Source organism: Amborella trichopoda, chromosome 8, assembly GCF_054954075.1.
Source record: "Amborella trichopoda isolate Santa Cruz 75 chromosome 8, AtrichopodaSantaCruz75HAP2 v2.0, whole genome shotgun sequence".
NCBI lineage: Eukaryota > Viridiplantae > Streptophyta > Magnoliopsida > Amborellales > Amborellaceae > Amborella > Amborella trichopoda.
The window spans coordinates 35,332,994-35,349,505 of record NC_142343.1 but is presented as its reverse complement, the minus strand read 5'-3'; positions in this window follow the sequence as shown (position 1 = coordinate 35,349,505).

Here is a 16,512-nt window from a genome sequence, read left to right as displayed (position 1 = left end):
TTTAATCCATGATCGATTTTTTTTGCAAATTTGTTATTTTTTTTTAATCCATATTATTCAAAGAAAAAATGAGAGAGATGATGATTTTGAGGCCACCGTATCCCAGCCATATTATTCACATATCGAGTCCCAACAGCAACAGTGTAGGGATGAGCACGAAATACTGTAAATTAAATGCTGAATGGCGGTTCATGCAGGGAAAGAACATATCAATATTCGCATATTCATTCAAAAACATGAAAATTCTTAATGGAGCACCCTCATTTTTTATTGAATTCCTAAAAAACAATATTTATAATGAATTTTAATAATTTTTTCGAATTTTTTTTAAGCTTTATTCTGATCGATTCACCCGATTCCCGATCCGGATCGCCGATTCGCCGATCCGGATCGGTTTTTTGGAAGCCCGATCCGGGTCACCGATCCGTTTTTAAAACCATTGATTCGTTCTACTAAGAGATAAAGAATACCCAGAAGGAGCTAGTAAAAAGGGCAAGGAAGCCCTAGGAAGATTCGCGGTAAAATTTGTCATAATGGGTAACCAAGTCTACAATAAGTCTTTTAACAGGGCTCTCTTAAATGCGTCGATCATCTGGACATCAATCAAATTTTCAAAGAATCACACAATGAAAGAGCACACCCTGCGGCAGCCACCGTAGCTCAGAAGATTAGGCGTCAAGGGTATTATTGGACCAAAATAGCGGAAGATTGCGAGAAACACGTGAAGAGTTGCCCAAAATGTCAAATCTACGAGGACCTTATCCATTCTCCGTCCAAGCCTTTGAATTAAACTCCACCTACATGGCCTTTCGCCAGATGAGCTCTCGATGTGATAGGCATGATATCCCCTAGGGCGTCAAATGGACATAGGTTCATCCTAACCGCGACAAAGTATTTCACAAAATGTATGGAAGCCGCTTCCTTCACAAAAGTCGAAGGACAACATGTGGCCCGTTTCATAAAAAACAATATAGTCTACAGATTTGGAGTTCCGGAAGAGATAGTCACAGATGATGGGACCAACTTCAAGAATGAAGTTGGCTTCTTACCTTGGCATACAATGGATTCAAAAGACATATTGTACCTATCAAACTCGTATGATATCATTTGGAGAAGCATATATGGGCCTCGAGAGAATATGTATCCCAGAGCTTGTCTCAAACTGAGATGGCTTGATGAGCTCTTATGATTGATTAGTAGCAAGAATGCACATATGTGGCCGAAAACGGACTAGAAAGCATTTTGTACCGCATTAAACTCCTTTAATATTGTGTGGAGAGGCGTATCCTGGCTTGGGAGTATATATATCCCAGTGTCTATCTCAAATTGATATGGATTGATATTTTTAATGATCGATCGTGAGCAAAGATGCACATATTTTGACCGATGATAGATGGGAAAGTGTATCACACTACATCAAACTCGTCTAATAAGATGGACCATATCTCTCTCATCCGTGAGCCATTTGAAGTGAGGTTTGAGCCATTGTGTTAAACCTTGAGTTCTCTATCATCTCTCTAAATTTCATGGCAAATGGACTTGTCATCAGAAAGTGACAGACGAAATACGAAGACATGTCAACAGTGTCATGTAGACTGACTGACAACGGATAAGGAATTAACTGATTTCTTAAAATTTTCATATACAATAACACGGTGATCTTGGTAGTTGCACATTCAGATTCGAACATCAGACAGGATTAAGACCAATCAAGGACATGGTTATTATTAAAGCGACTTGCAAGCACTTTTAAATTCGAATAAAGCTACACGCTTATCCTTTTGAGCCAAATTGTGAGAGATAAATAAAATGATCAATGATTTGGATATGCTAGATCAATATCCATCCTTATCAGTTCATGAAGTCTATATAAACTCCACTTCTCAGTGAGAGGAGAGAGAGAGAGGATGAAATAACACATGCCCCATTCCTATTTTTGCATGATGCAGAGGGATAGGTAAGAGAGGTGACTATATTTATTCACTGTCGATTAAGGAATATGCCATTAATATTGTCGTTAACTTTACCGTGGTGTAGAAATCTGATAGAGAGAGAGAGAGAGAAGTTGTTGATCCAGACTTACTTGAAGCCTTAGCTCAAGGAGTAGGCTGTGGGCATTTCTCCCACACATAGTCAGATATACGAGTACCATATGCCCATGGTATTGATGTCTTTTCCTCTTGTATGTATATGTGTCTTTCTAGCGTTGTGATATGCAAGCTTTAAGGCTCAAATCAAGGGTATTCATCCTTGCATTATAGGTTGATGTAAATTGTAACAAGGATTTAAGTCCTTAGACTTCCTCAGTACTCAGTCTATATGAAAGAAACCCTATTCTTTCCATGATATAAAACATAAGGGTGAATTTGGCCATGTTTATGTTAGTCCTTTGGTTATTCCTCTAACTTGGAGTCATGATATCTTCAAGGTATATTTTCTAGTACATTTTTGGAGCAACTAAATCTCTGACGTTTCTACCGGGAAGGAGTTCACCCTTCATCTCAGGAAGAGTCTAGAAAAAACAACATTTTCTTTATCTAGAATTGAGCGTCACGATAGTCATCCTCTTGTTTGATCTCTCTCTGTCTCTCTACTTTGATGATCAATCCTTTGTATCTTTACACAAGTCATCAAAAAGGGGCACATATGGTTGCCTTCACACTATCTTTTTTTATTGGGACCATCAATGTGCTATGTGCATTTCCAGCACTTGGGTGCATTTTTAACAAACCCTCACACAATCCAGATACGTCACTGGAGAAGGTGGTTAGGCTGATGCATCAGCCGCAGAAACACGAGGTTAAATTGATCCAAAGACCCTCAGTGGAACTCGATGTTGTAATGCGCAGCAGTCCTCTTCGAGTCACTCTAACTTAATGCAAGTAATAGTGGCAAATTGACGTTCTCATAAATGCAAGGGATAGGCTCCCGCATGACCGTAAATCCCTAGGCTCATCGGCTAAAGACGAAAGTCTTAGACTGGGTATGTGTTTACTCTCCAATCTGCGCTGATCTCTGGGATGAGATTTGCTCAAATCTTAGCAAAAACTGAGTTACTTTTGAAAAGGTAAAGAGAGTGGGATCGCTTGAATTATGGGCTCAGAAAAATCCCAGATCTATACATTCAGTCTTTTTCTGAGTCCACTAGTAGCATCAGCTCCAAATTTGTATTTTGTCTTAAAGAAATGCTTCTAAATTTAATTAAATCTAATAATAAATTAATTTCTAAAAAAATAAAGTATATAATTAAATGAAGAAAACACAAATTAAATCAAGCAAAAAAAGATGTACTCACCTCTAGGGATGTGAAACTCGAAGTTTAGAGTTTGGATCAGGCTGCTCTTCCGATTTGTGCTACCATCTCCTTTTTTAGATGTCTTTTGTTTGCTAGAATTAGAAGATCTAATGTTCTTTGACCTACATCTAGGGTTCCTAAGGCACGGGAAAATGTTGGGGATTTTAAGTAGCTTCTACCTAGGCTTTTCTTGATATTTCTTGGGATTGGAGAAGAATTTCCCTTGATTTTCTAAGGATTTTGGTATCTCCAAAGGTTGAATATGAATTCTGGTTAGTTTTCTAAGGGTTTTAGGATCTCCAAAGTTTGAATATGAATTCTGATATTTTCTATTATTTTTGGGGATTTTTTCTTCTTCTTTTTTTAGGAATTTGCTATGGGTTTTTTTTTTTCCTATTTTTGGGTATTTTTAGGCTTTTTTTTTAATTTCGAGAATTTTTGAGGGATTTATCCCTTTGTTTTTCGCTTCTTTATCTCTCTTTTGCGTTATTAAAAGGGGTATTTATACGATTCAATTGGTGATTTTTATTGAGTTTTTTTTTATTTTTTCAAAAGTTTTTGGATTTATCTTGAAGTTTTAGCCTTATCTAATTAAAAAAACACTTTTACTGCATTATAAAATGCATTAACTGCATTATAAATACTTTTACTGCATCATCAAATGTGTGTACTGCATCATCAAGCCACTTCTGGCCTATCGGGCTGCGTTACATCCTTGCGTGCCGCCCGATACTTGGGTCTCACAGGGACTAAATTGTCATTTATTAAATTTTGTTATTCGTAGGTCCAATTCAGGCGATTTTTAGACCGTTGGAAATCTCTCGACCTCTACTTACATTTGGGATAGGTTTGGGCAATTTTAAAACAATTATATTGGGCCTAGGTTGTCTATGGTCTACTAGGGTTTGTGTTGTCATTTAGGCTCAAAATCGAGGTTTTTAAGAGTTCCTTTAACCATAATTTCGAGGGGGATGTCTACAGTATGCTACACCTATTTAGGGCCAAATACGAATCCTTTCATAAGACTCTCAAGCTTTACGGAATTAGAGATTAAGTCACTAAAAGTTTAGGGATTAGAAGCTAGCCAATGCAGTGCGATTTCTGGTCTCATGTTCTTGATGCACATGTTTACCTCTTGTTGCTCAGGCAATGAAGTAGCATGACCTACATTGAGGTTCCACCAATGGGAAATATATTTTTGTACAAGTTCATGATCTTTTTGTTTTGTATTGAGAAGATCGGATAAGTAGACATCCCTTTCGGTATTGTGGAAGCGTGCTAAGAATGCCTCTTGCATCTGTCTCCATGTAAGTATTGACCTCGAAGGAAACTGAGAATATTAAGTGAAATCCAGTCTTGTTGGCACCTATGGAAAGTTCAAAGCCTAGAAGATTGGACCTTTGAAATCAAGAAAAATATCCATGATAATGCATATGAGGTGGAGTTGCCAAGCGAGTGAAATATCTCCCAAATCTTCAATGTTCGATATCTGTTCGTATTCCATGGTGATGCCGATCCGACAGAGTCGAGTCTTCTCCAACCCAAGGACGATGAGGTATATTGAATTAAAAGAGTTTATTTGTTTCAAACTTTATTTTACTTTATTTTTTTATTAAGAGAATACGAGATTTATTATCTTGGGGTGTGAGTTATATGATTTGTTGATCTAGAGGGGAAAGCATTCTTGGAATGAGAGTTAGTGAGATTTGTTGACTTGGAGGTGTAGACACCCTGATCTCGACTGGAGAAATTACAAATGGGTTAAGCAGACCACTCGAATATTCTAAACTATTCATCCCACCGAAACCCCTTTTCCGTAAACCTAGCCTCCACCAAACCTTTATTGCTCCAGTGAGACCAAAGGCGTTAAGAGGTGAAACAAGTGAGATAGACTTAGAACGACTTGACCATGAAGTATTTTAGAAGGAAAGGCTCTGAAGTTACCTCAACGGGCACCAAAGCCCTACCAAATGTCCGACAGTAGAATATAGAAGGCATCTCAATCATCACACTAACAGCAGAATATCAAAGGCATCTCAGTCATCATACGGGTGACTTGAAGGTTCGACGCCCTTCCCATTGACGCCAGCGCCTATCCAAATAGCACTAAGCCCTGTGCCTCCTTTTTTGAGCTACAGAGTGACTATAAGTCTGGTAGCAATGCCAATGCCACCAACTCTATTTCAACTAGCTCTAGGTCCCAAGACCTCCACTAGGAGGGAAAAAACCTAGCTAACATGACTGAGATAACGGGTTGACATGTCAGACGTCAGTACGACTTGAGGTTGTCAAATTTTCATTAGTTGATGATCAAACGAAGGTACAACAAAAACAACATGGCAGCTTCCAAATATTGCCGGTGCAACTTGGAATAGCTTCAACTATGATTGTCCATCTGAACTGCATCAAAGCCAGTTCAGAGCGCGACATGTGTCCAGAACAATATTTGAAGGTAGTCGAAATGTCATCAGTGTCATTGTCAATGGCGCCAGAATCTAACAGGTCGTACCAAAGTTGCATCAATATTTTGACTGTCATTATTGCATCATTAATGATATGGCACCATTCCAACTAGCGGCAACATCAGTCGAAGTGTCTCCAAGATTCTAATGGCCTAAAAATTGCACAAAACCGATCTACAGGGTGTCATGGGTCCATTTTTCCTATAAATAGCCCATTTCACCTTATTCTAAAGGTCCAGACTCTCAAAGATTTTGAGCCAAGGTTATGCCCAAATTCCCTTAGTTTTGATCACAAGTTTGAACTTGAGAGAAAAGCCCTAAGGTGAGCCTACTTGAGCAAACCCCATTCTACCAAACCCCTTCAATCCAAATCCAAAGCTACAAACTCCGTCAAGCTTCACTACTAACCGAAGGTGATATGGATAATTAAACATTCCAGACCTTCTTCTTCATATTTTTATTTGCCCGGTTAATAATCGAGAAAGTTTGGGATTAACTGTGTAGCCTTCAAATTTGAATCGGCACCGACTCTCGGTGTCGGGCCTGGGGGCTTGGCCTAAATGTTGTCTTCTTTATATTGTCATTGGTTTTTGTAGCATTTATTTTTATTCATGAGCTATAATTATGGTTTTCTTCTTCATTTTATGATTTAACCTTTTCTTTTATTTCTTTTGCTTCTTGTATTTATTTTTTTCAACTATTGTAGTATATTTTTCCTTGCTTTTCCTTACTTATGATCCTACTCATACTCTCTTATTCTCATTTAATGTAGTATTTATTATCCATAGTTTAGTTATCTTTGATCCTCTCTCTCTTCTTTTCATCCTCTCATTGCATGATCATTTCCCCTTTGTTAGTTTGCATTTCTTTTTTTTTGTTGTATTTATTACTCTTTTTTACGTATTTGTTTGGTAGTATATATCTTCTCTTCTCAACAAATCCCCTTATCTCTCATGCTCTTTATTAGATACTCATTCTTCTTTTCTTGATAACATTTATTTCTAGTTAGGGTAGTTGTATTTATTCCTCTTTCTCTCTTTATTCATTTGATAATGAATATATATATATATATATATATATATATATATATATATATATATATATATCTCTCTCTCTCTCTCTCTCTCTCTCTCTCTCTCTCCATTTCCTCTTCATTAAATAGTGATTTTATTTCCTTTGTAGTGAATATTATTCATGGTTTATTACATTTATGTCTCTTCTTTGTTTCCCTCATTTGATTGTATAGGCTCTCCCTTTCAACTCCAATCTTTTATCCCTTTTATAGTGTTGTTGTTTTCTCTTTTCTTATTGTATTTATTTCTTTCAATTTATTGTGTTTTTCTTTTCCCCTCTTACTCATTTGATCACTCTCATCTTTCAGCTTTTCTATCTAATGTTTGTTTGTTCTTTTTTATTATGATTTTTCATCTTAATTAGGGATGTTTGCTCTAATCTCGTTTTTTTCCCCTTATTTTATAATTTAAATCTCATCTCATTCATCTATGTTAAGGTCTCTACTCTCTTTTATGTTTACTTTATCTTAGTCCCTTATATTTTGCTCAATAGATTAATCACCCTTATTCTCTTCTTGTTGTATCTATTTTTCTCACTTTTTATTATCTTTCTTAATAACTTGTGTTCTTCTCTTCTTGTTGTATCCATTTTTCTCAATTTTTATTATCTTTTATTAATAACTTGTGTTCATCTACTTCTCTCTTCCCCTTTCAATCTGTCACTTTCTATTTCTCTCTGTTAAGAGAGAGACTGTCTTTAGTTATATTGTATAGGGTATTCTTTTATTCTTTATTCTCAAGGGTAAGTATGTCTATTGTATATATATATGCTAATGTGTGTAAACCGTGATCTTGTATTGAAAGAAATACACAGAGATATTTCTCTCCATTTTCTCTCTCTAGGGTTTCATAAGTCATGATATCAAAGCTGTAAGGTTGATCTACCTCTCTCCACTTAGAGGCAGGATCTGTAACCGCATCTCCTTTCTCTCTATTATTCTTTGACACCATTGAAGTAAAATACTGGTTGATTCGAAATACTAAAGGTAACAATTTTCTTATAATAATCAATACTTGCATGGTATGCAGAAAGCCAATCCATGCCTAATATTACATCAAAATCTTGAATTTCCAAGAGTATTAAATCAACCAACAGTTCCTTTTCTTCTATTTTTATTACACATGATTTGTACACTATATTGGTGTTAATTGAATCTCCCATCGGTGTGGCTACCTCTAGAATGTATTCTAATTGTTCTGGTTCTACCTTTAAGTGGCATGCAAAGTGTTGTGACACAAATGAATGAGTATATCCAGGATCAATCAAAACATGAGCTACTTTTTGGAAGATAGTAAGAGTACCTTGGATCACTTATTTTGAAGCCTGAGCGTCTTGCTCGGTAATCGCAAATACTCTTCCCTTCATCTGAGGCTTTGGAGCTATCTCTCCCTGCTTTGGAAGCTATTGTGTCTGTAAGCTAGGACATTGTCTAATCTGGTGTCCCAATTTTCCACACTTAAAACAGGCTCCGGTATTCCAATAACAAGGGCTTGATCCATGATTTTTCCCACATTTTCTACGTGGTTCTATTGGGTTTTGAAATGGCGAGGGCCTTGGCTTCTTGTTTGGCCTTTCAAACTGTTGTCGATTAGATGATGTAGGTTTAACATGACTGTTCTGATTTTTCGTCTTTTGGTAATCTTCAAAATCTTTTTCAACAATTTGGGCTCGATCCACTATTTCAGCATAAGTTCTCAATTTCAAGACTGATATTCTACTTCTAATAGCTGGCCTGAGACCCCTTTCAAATTTCTTCACCTTTCTTGCCTCATTGTTAATCATATGTGGTGCAAACCTAGCCAATTCAGTAAACTTGGCCTCGTACTGTGCTACTGTCATATTTCCTTGGATTAATTCTAGAAATTCCATTTCTTTTTGGTCTCGAATAAAATATGGAAAATACTTTTCATTAAATGCCTCTAGAAATACTTCCCAAGTCAAGGTTTTATTTTCTTTGACCAATACTCCTTTTGCCATTCGCCACTAGTGTTGTGCCTCACCTTCTAACATAAAAACTGCCAAGGCCACCTTTCTATCATCAGGACATTCCATAACCTCGAATATTTTTTCCAATTGCATAATCCATCCCTCGGCTTCCAGTGGGTTTACAGCACCCTTAAAAGAAGGTGAGTTCAATTTCTTAAATTGTTCGATATTACTCCCACCATTTCCTGTAATTGACTGCCTGGGTGGATTGTTGTTTTTCATCTAATGTTGCATTAGAGTAACCATATTTTCCAAGGCTTTGTGAATTCCTTCCATATTAGCCTCAGCTATTCTGGATCTTGACTTTGTCCCGGTCTGTACACACAATAAATGTGATTTTAAGTACATTCTTTTTAAATTTCCTTTCTTAAGAATCTTAAACCTATTGCTCTGATACCATAATTGTCACACCCCAAGAATTTACAATACTGTTATTCCTGAGATGTGACAGACAAAACATATATACATCTATTGATAGGACAAATTTACAGTGGCGAGGTTTTACAAAGTAACAAAAGAAAGCTAGCACAACAACAATATCTTCCAAGGTTGATCTTGACTAGCACTCAAAATGAATCCGCAGTTATCCTGAAAAAATGTTTACCATAGTTTGATGAGTTTGGCTACTCAGCAAGTGATCATCATAATCCTAAAAATAATCATGATTGAAAGATATCAATATTTTCCAAAATGAGATCTATTAACAGAAATGCATCAACAGTTTCACTTTCAATAAATGCATAATTAAGTATAATCCGAGTAATTGAAATGCTTATAACACTTTTAATGGCAGTGCATAATTCAAAAGATTTCACAAAATACCCTACTGGCGTCCCAAGTAGGTCACCTATATACCCCATCAGCGTCTTGATGGGTCCACTTAATCCCTATCGGCGTCCCAGATAGGTCCACTTAATCCCTGCTGGTCCACTTATATCTCACCGACGTACCAGATGAGTCCACTTAATCCCTACCGGCGTCACAGATAGGTCCACTTATACCTCACCGGCGAACCGGATGAGTCCACTTGCACACTTAAATTATTTCTAAATCTCTTTAAACATTCGAAAGCAGCAATATCATGTACTCAACATATCACTGAAATCATTAATATGAATTTCACTTAAACCATTAATAACAGTCACTCTCTATAACATTTCAAAAATAACCAATCAAATATTTTGGGCTCAAATTTAGAAAGGTAGCAGTTTGTAAAGGCATTCTAGCATAATTGCCAATTTAATATGTATAGAAAAACTCTTATAGAAATTCAAGAATACGAAATTATCACAATTTATGAGATATCAATCCACAAATAAACATTTCACAACAATACTATAATCAATTGTAAAAATGTCAATTTTTAAATAATAAGGCAGTCATTTGCACATGAATTTTACAATGTCTAAATATTCAAAACAGTAGAAAGAAATATCACAATTTTACTAAAAGCAGAAATATCACATTTATTTCTAACAATAGACGAGAAAAATAAATAAATTTATTTTTCTAATTTACAGCAGTCAAAATTTCTAACATAGATAAAATATCACAATTTTTATTAAAAATATTATTTTTCAAGATAATGAGGTCACGTGCGCATAAAATTTATCGTGCCTAAAATTCATGATAATAAGCAGAAATAATTATTTCATTTTATTTTTAAAAAGAATGGATTATTTTTCAAGACAATGAGGTCACTTACACACAAAACTTATAAAATAAAGATCCTAGACCGAAATATCACTATTTATTAAAAACATACTATTTTTTAGGAAGACGATGTCACTTACCCACAAATATTTGAGAGGGACCTTCCGATAAGAAATTCGGTTCGAGAGAGGAGTTCACTGTGTTTCGACCAGAGAGAGAGAGAGAGATCTCAAAATTTTTTAGGGTGGGAGTGCTCACCTCCCCTATTTAAATTCTTATACCATATTATTATATTATTTTATTAGGCTCTACCTTATATCTGAGGTGTCGCGTTAAGAGTTTGTTTTTAACATATGAAAACCACGTACACTAAAGGACGTGGCAAGCAGCAAGCAAAAGTTTAAACCAAGTAAAAACTTTTGAAAATAGTGATGGTCCCCAAGGACCATCATACTCAAACAGACCATCACCTATTTAAAAGTATCTTTTCTCTTTTTTCTCTCTCTTTTTTTTTTTTTTTTTTTTTTTTTTTTGAAATTTTAGGATTGTTACACATTTGCACAAGTTGGTGTTTACCCTCAATGGTAACTTCGGTTATTCATGTTCCGAAGTAGTCCCTAGTACCAAAGTAGTCTCTAGTGTTTAACTTCGGTAAAAAGTTCCGAAATAGGTTCTGATATGTGCTTGACAACTTCAACACCCCTCATACCGAAGTGAGTTCTCGTTTGTCAACTTCGGCATCTCTCTTAGCGAAGTTGTTTATGAAATGTTAGTTTTAACTTCAACACTAATTCAACCGAAGTAAGTCTTGGTTTGTTACTTAAACTTCGAAAATTGTGATAACGAAGTACTCCTTGTTATCTCTGAAAACCTGTGATACCGAATTACTCCTTGTTATCTCTGAAAACCTGTGATACCGAATTACTCCCTGTTATCTCTCAAAACCTCAAGTCAAGTTACCTTTCCTTCATTTCTTTTATGGCCTCGCTGAATTTCCCTTCTTTTATCTCTATTAAACTTGGTAGAGACAACTACTTCAAATAGAAGGTCAAAGTTTTAAACTGTATCGCATGTTTGAATTTTGAAAGTCACCTTGATTGGTAAAGTCACCCATCAAATGAATTTATCTCTGAAAAACCACAAGAAAGTCAAGGCACTAATCCAGAAGTATCAAAAGATCCCCTTAAGAAAGAGTTTGGCACTAAATTTCTAAAATGGCGACCGAAGGATAAAACATGATTGAGCTAGTTGCTCTCTACTCTCTCTAATGACTTGCTTACTGAAGTACTGCACCTAAAGACAGTTCAAGAAGTGTGGAAGACACTTTATAATACATATCAAAGGGAAACATTTGCTAACATTCTCCGACTTAAAATTGAATATCTGAACAAGTTCAAAACTATATGTGACCACCTTGCAACAATTAGTAGTCCAATAACTGATCAAGATATGGTTCTCTATACTCTCAAAGGCCTTGGTCCAGAGTTTAAGTCCTTTGAGAATTCTTTTGACCAAACCTCCACTTTCGTCCTTCTCAGAGCTTGGATTCTCCCTTCTGACATATGAAGCTCGATTTGTATCTTCATCAACCATCAAGAGTAACCCTCAAGCTTTGATGAGCACTTTATCAGGGCACATAGGTGGATATGGCCGAGGACATAACTGTTATGGAGGTAGAGGAAGTAGACGTCACAAACAAAATAAACATGGTGTCTTGGGAATCAACCCATCCTACCATCAACCTCCTCAACCAAGAATGAGTATGCCACCTCTTGTCAGTATTGTGGACGACATTGACATATTGTTAAAAACTGATGGGATATCAAAAATGCTTCATCATCCCAAAATGCGTAAGTGCATTATTTCAGCAAGCTATCGGTCACTAACCCAATTGATCAATCCTTGATTATGGACTCTGGTGCAACTGCTCATATGACAGATGACAACTCTCAACTTCGAGGTATGATTCCTTACCACGATCCTTGTATGATTTTCACTAGAGATAGTATTGCCTTACCTATAACTCACATTGGATCTGTGACTGTTTCCACTACCCTTGGTTGTTTAAATATCCCCAATGTTTTACTTGTTCCCAAACTAAAGAAAGAACTTACAGCTGTGTTTCAATTTGCTAAATATTTTAAGTGTTGTTTTGAGTTTAACCCTCGTGGTTGTTTTGTGAAGGATCTACAAAGTGGGAATGTGATTGCTGAGGGAGTGCTGATTGAAGGCTTATATGTGCTTCAAAATGATCAAGTCCATGGTCTCGCTACAATCATCTCCAAAGTCAGAGGAGGTGCTTCTATTTTGTGTCATAAGCGCCCAGGTCATCATAGTTTCACTATTGTCATGCATCTTGGAAGACAGTTAGTTCTTCCTAATTTTGTTGATGACCTACCTTTGGGTTCATTTTGTTCGTATTGTTAGTTAGGAAAACACTTAGAGTCTACACTTGACTCGACTAATAGAAAGTCTAATGGACCTCTTGATTTAATTCACAATGATGTTTGGGGTCCAGCCCCAGTTACTTCCTTATCTGGTTCTAGATTTTATGTTATTTTTGTGGATGATTATACTCAATATACTTGGATATATTTCGCGAAGAAAAAATCTGATGTGTTTAATTGTTTTGTTAAATTTCACTCTTATGTTGAGCACCAATTTGCTTCCGAACTCAAGGCCTTAAGGTCTGATGGTGGAGGTGAATTCACTTATAATGTTTCTAAAGAATATTTGAGTTAGCTTGGCATTCATCATCAATACTTATGTCCCTACCTCCAACACAAAAAGGTGTTGTTGAGCGTAAGCATCGACATATTGTTGAGACTAATATTTTCATATTGTTGAGAGTAATATTTTCATGATGTACTTAAGCGGCCCCAGAAGCCTTTTCCACTATTGTGTTTCTCATTAACAGATTGCCAAGCTCTATGTTATCTTTAATGTCTCCCTTCCAAAGGCTTTTTGTAGCAAAGCAAATTACTCTTTTTTCCATGTTTTTGGTTGTGTATGTTTCCCACATAGTCATTCTTCTCAAATAAATAAATTTTCTCCTAAGACCCTTGAGTGTGGGTTTGTTGCGTACAGTTTAGAACATAAAGGTTATTGATTTTATGACAAAGCTTCAAGTCGCTTCTTTATTACAAGGCATGTAACATTTGATGAAACTAGTTTCTACTTTAAGAATCATTGTTCCCCAACTTACACCAGTAATATGTCCCTACTTCAATGCTTTTCATTTGTAGGAAAAAGTACACTCACAAGTATCGATCTCTCTTGAGGCTACCAATGAACCATCTCAGCAGCACCACCCTCATCAGTCATCTCCTCACTATGATAGGTCCGACCTCCAACCTATTTCCTTGACAAGCAATTCATCACCTCCATCCCTCTCTCTGAATTCAAACTTAGATACATCTCTCACAGTACAACATGATTTATCCGAAAGACCCTTAGAAGTTTCACCTATACCCCCACGTCGCTTTTCTTGTGGAACACAACGTCCTAAACATCCATCAAACTACCAAGTTTACTCTGCAACCATTTCCTCTCCTACCACCACCTCTAAGCCCTTAACAACAAAATTCCCTATTGAAATTTTTACCTCACAGAGACTCTCTTCCAATCATCAAGCATCTACAACGTAAATTTCTCAAATTCAAGAACCCAACACCTATGAAGAAGTTGCTTCTGACACTGGGTGGCTAGCCTCAATGCAAGAAGAGATCAATGCTCTTAAAAGAAATTATACCTGAGAACTAGTGCCATTACCTCCAGGCAAAAATGTTGTGGGCTCAAAATAGGTATACAAAGTTAAGGTCAGATTAGATGGCTCAGTTGAACAGTTGAAGTCTAGACTAGTGGCCATAGGGTTTATTCAAGAATACGGAATTGATTATGATGAAACCTTCAGTTCAATTGTGATGACAACCACTATTCGATGCGTCCTGGCTCTGTCATCTATGTTTAATTGGAAATTCCATCAACTTCATGTGAAAAATATTTTTCTTCATGGTGATTTGAAAGAAGAAGTGTACATGCAATAACCTAAAGGATTTGAAGATTCCTCGAGACGACATCATGTCTACAAAAAAAAGGCGATTTATGGACTCAACCAAGCTCCATGGGCATGATTTGATAAATTCAGTTGTCAACTTCATAGTATTGGCTTTCAAAGAAGTAAGGTTGACTACTACTTATTTTTTAAAAAGATCATCCTCAAGTGTTATCCTTCTTCTAATTTATGCGGATGACATCATTGTTGCTGGAAGTGATCTTCAAGGCATTAAACATCTTAAGACCAAATTGAAATTAAACTTTGAGATGAAGGATCTTGGAGAATTGAAAATATTTATTGGGTATTGAAATTCATTGAACAGAAAAATGCATTGTTCTCACCCAACATAGGTATATTCTTGATTTACTCTTTAAAACAAGGATGTTGGGATGCACGCCTATTTCCACTCCAGCTGAAGTAAATAAGAAGTTAAGGACTGAAGAAGGGGTATTGTTATCTAATCCCTCCTTGTATATAAGTGTCGTTGGTAGTCTTCAATATCTCACATTCACTCGTCCTGATATTGCTTATGCAGTGAATACAGTATGTCAGTTCATGCAGGCACCCCAACAACCTCATTGGGAAGTCACACAAAGGATTTTGAGGTATTTAAAAGGTTTTATACATGATGACTTATTCTATACTTCCTCTAGTTTGCTTGATCGTAGAGCAAACTCTAATGTTGATTGGGCAGGGTGCCCTAATGATTGTAGGTTCATTACAAGATTTTGTATCTTGTTGCAATAGAAATCAGTTGGCTACGAATGCTTCTTAAGGAAATTAGTGTTTCCACAATAAAGCCCACCATTCTAGAATGTAATAATCAAAGTGTTATGCGGCTAGCCACAAATCCTTTCTTTCATGCTCGCACAAAACACATAGAAGTTGATTATCACTTCATTTGAGAAAAGGTGTATGTGGTGCTATTTTCATGCCCTTTGTTCATTTGTCCAACCAGCTAGTAGATATGTTTACTAAAGCTTTGTCAAGACCAAGACACCGTGAGCCCACAGACAAGCTCTCAATGCACAAGGTGCTTGCTTGGCTTGTTGGGGGGTGTTAAGAGAGAGACTCTCTTTAGTTATATTGTATAGGATATTCTTTTGTTCTTTATTCTCAAGGGTAATTATGTCAATTATATATATATATATATATATATATATATATATATATATATATATATATATATATATATATATATATATATATATATATATATATATGTGTGTGTGTGTGTGTGTGTGTGTGTGTGTGGAAAACTCTTCCCAACGCCTAAAGGTAAAAATGAACAATGATTGCACCTACCCTCTTCACCATCCAAACTTCATCGCACGGTCATAGTTGTCTGGTAGTGTTTCATTTTTTTCATTTTTTTTCTACAAATCCCTTTTACTTTAAATTTGGAGCATGTGTACATCTTAGTGAAGCACACCTAATAAAAATATAAAAAAAAGAATTCGTAAAATATAAATTGACTAAAATACCCCCAAAAATTTACAGGGGTATTTTGCTCAATTTATATTTTACGAATTATTTTTTTCATATTTTATTAGGTGCGCCTCAGTAAGATGTACACGTTCCAAATTTCAATTCATTCCAATTAGTAAACAAAAAATGAAAATTGAAACACTATCGGACAACTGTGATGGTACAATGAAGTTTGGATGGTGATGAGGGTAGGCGAAATCATTGTTAATTTTCGTCTATAGACGTTTTGTAATATATATATGGAAGATGCTAATGTGTAAACTGTGATTTTGTATTGAAGGAAATACACATAGGTGTTATCCCCTTTTTCTCTCTCTAGGGTCTCATAAGTTTAACAGTCTCTATCTCACTTATCTTAGCACTCTTCCTAACGATCTTTCCTTCTACCTCTCTCTCTTGTATCTAGTTTTATTACTCTCGTTGCATGTTATCTATTAGTATTAATTTTCTTACCTTTCTCTCATTTTGGTTCTCTTTCTTGTTGTACTATTATCTTT